The 3078-nt window shown below is 42.7% G+C and overlaps 1 long non-coding RNA gene across 2 annotated transcripts in view; it reads right to left on the bottom strand.

The window, feature by feature from the left end:
* The window catches only part of LOC115299244, a 10031-nt gene that overhangs the window by 5622 nt on the left and 1331 nt on the right, over positions 1 to 3078 (bottom strand). The window contains exon 2 of one of the 2 annotated variants that reach the window (XR_003912069.1): positions 853 to 1055. This is a non-coding gene — a long non-coding RNA (uncharacterized LOC115299244). The remainder of the gene's footprint in view (positions 1 to 852; positions 1056 to 3078) is intronic. The other variant, XR_003912064.1, reaches the window with a different exon arrangement.

The raw sequence follows: 3078 nt of genomic DNA, 5'->3' as shown, positions 1-3078 counted from the left end.
TTATTTCACTTAGCATAACACACTTGAGGTCCATCCACTTTGCTACAAATGGCCATATTTCATTCTTTCTCATTGCCATGTAGTACTCCATTGTGTATATATACCACATCTCCTTGATCCACTCATCAGGTGATGGACATTTCCATGTTTTGGCTATTGTTGACAGTGCTGCCATGAACATTGGGGTACATGTGCTCCTATGCATCAGCACTTCTATATCCCTTGGGTAAATCCCTAGCAGTGCTATTGCTGGGTCATAGGGGAGTTCTATTGATAGATATTTTTTAGGAACCTCCACACTGTTTTCCAGAGCGGCTGCACCAGTTTGCATTCCCACCAGCAGTGTAGGAGGGTGCCCGTCTCTCCACACCCTCGCCAGCATCTATAATCTCTTGATTTGTTCATTTTAGCCACTCTGTTTTTATCTTGAACAGTAAAAACCAAGACATTTTCTGAAGTGGCTATTATACATTGGATGCATCTTTCCTACTTAGTTAAATATAAAACTCTTGCCAATACACCTCATTTATGGCCATACCCATACTATTCTTGTATATAAGAGCCAATGACTTAACCTATCCAAATATCACAGAGTCCATGATATAATCCAGACTTCACAAGGCAGCTCATATGCATGGCCACTAACTAAACCACAGCACAGCTACAAAAGACAGGTCACAGCTAAAATGCCACTACACTAGTTTGGGATGAGAAGTAGCATTTGTTGAGTGCCTGCCTTGTGCCAGAGACTTTTCACTTATCTCATTACCTTATCCTCATAACAACACTATGAGGCAGTTATTATTATCCCCGTTTTATAGGTGAATAAAATGGGAGCTTGATAAATCTTACCCAAGGATACACAGATAAAGAAGCATGACCAGGATCCTGATCAGGACTGTTGAACTCAATTGAATGGCTTTTCACCTAAACCCCAAACCAGGTCTTCTGACTCAAGGCTGTGGTCTGGTCTTCTCTGTGACAAGTAGGTGGCCAGGGAACTCAGAGTCTCCTGAATATTTCCTGAAAGGTGTAGAGTTTCAGTTGTGAGTGGGCTGAAAGAATAGGAGAGCATAGGATTATTCTAGGAGATTCCACCCAACCTGGGCTGGAGACTAGCTGCTCACATCTGCTTGATGTACAAGAAATGCTCCCAAAACGTTTTTCCTACAGCCCAGAGGCATGCAGAGTTCGGAGATGCAAGACTGTGCACACCCTGAAGACTGGGACCAAGCCCTTGTGTCCCTCTCTCATAAGCACCAGGCTCAAAAATTGTACTTGGACTTTAATCAAACCATATTTTAAAACCAGTGCTTTTAAATGTAAGAGCATTTTTTTTAAGAATCAAGGAAATGGGAGGAGGGAAAAAAATAAAAACTATGAAAACTGGAGAGAGTCCAAAGTGAGTATGAAGAGATTTATTTAAGAGAGAAAATTTAAAGAAGCCAAAATGCATGACTTGGCTAGCAGACAAAACATAGAGTAAAAGAACCTAGTAATAGTGGAAAGGCAAAAACAAGAGGAGCACCATTTCATATTTTGTATTCAAGCACAATTAACACAGTGTTCTATTAGTTTCAGGTGTACAGTCATATGGTTTTTTAATGTCATGGACAGGTGGGAATAACTAGAGTAAATGTTCTGGGATAGGAAAGGACATGCCAACAGGCTCCAGGAACAGAGAAGTGATTTGCAATGGTGAATTTAGAATCCCAAGCTTCCTGATTTAATTCTCGACATGATCTTGGCAAGCCACTGCACTCATTCATTCATCCATCTAACAGTATTCATTGAGCAGCTGCTATGTACCCAGAGCTCTGCACATAGCGGCCTGGCTAACGGCCCAGTGAAGCTTGTCATCTTCCAGAGAAGAGACATGTTAACATGTAGCAGCAGTGGTAAGTGGAGTTTCACCAAGGGAGGTTTACAAGACACAGAGGTCTCCTTGTGGAAGAGATGGTTAAACCTAGACTACAAGAATGAAGAGACATTTGTCAGTGCAGATAGAGGTAGAAAGGATTCCAGAAAAAAGGAAGTGCATGTGAGAAGGTGCTACAGATGGCACGTTTATATCCTCCCAAAATTCATATATTGAATCACAAAGTGGTGGTATTTGGAGGTGGGCCTTTGGGATGTAATTAGAGTTGGATGAGGTCATGAGTATGAGGCTTCCATGATGGGAGCTGCATAAGAAGAGGAAGAGAAAAGAGCTCTCTTTCTCTTGCTGCCATGTGAGGACACAGCCAGAAAGTGGCCATCTGAAATCTAGGAAGAGGGCTTTCACTAGTATCCAACCATGCTGATGGACTTCCAGCCTCCAGGACTGAAAAAAGATAAATCACTGTTATTTAAGCCACACGGTCTATGACATTTTGTTGCAGCAGCTGAGCTGGCTAAGACAGAAAGGAAGGAAGTGAGAAAGTGAGTTGCTTCCAGAGAATTGAAAGTTTAGTATGGGGAGGGGGTGTAGGAGGGGCTGGTGCGGTGGGATTCAAGAGAGGGGCAGTCAAGGGCCAGGACTAGCCTTTTATGCCAGCCATCTTAAGACCAAAAGGGAGTTGCTAAAGGGTGATGAGCCAGGAAGCTGTAGGATTAGATTTATATTCTAGAAAGTTCTTTGGGGTAGAAGTGTGAAGAAAAGATTGGATCAGCATGAATGGACCCAGAAAGAACAGACTAGAAGCTGTTCATTAGTCCATGAAAAATAATTTAAGAAGCTTCCCTATGACAGTGACACATGAGCTTAGTGCCAGCAGGTGAGTAGAAAATTGTGAGGGGACATCCTGGCAGCTGCACAGCCCAGGCAAGTCAGGAATGCATAAGGGATAGAGACCATCAGGAAAGCAAGAAACTCTTGTGGCTGCAGAGTGGCATGAATGAGCAGGAGTGATGTGTCAAGACAGGAAACATCTTCTGTATTAAACCAGGGGGTAGAAAGAGAGACAGAAATGCTGATGCATAGGAGCACATGTACCCCAATGTTCATAGCAGCAATGTCAACAATAGCCAAAACATGGAAGGAGCCTAAATGTCCATCACCTGATGAATGGATCAAGAAGATGTGGTATATATTCACGA

Source organism: Suricata suricatta, chromosome 1 (assembly GCF_006229205.1).
Source record: "Suricata suricatta isolate VVHF042 chromosome 1, meerkat_22Aug2017_6uvM2_HiC, whole genome shotgun sequence".
NCBI lineage: Eukaryota > Metazoa > Chordata > Mammalia > Carnivora > Herpestidae > Suricata > Suricata suricatta.
The sequence above is the reverse complement of the archived record's forward strand: the minus strand, read 5'-3'. Positions and strand labels throughout refer to the sequence as shown.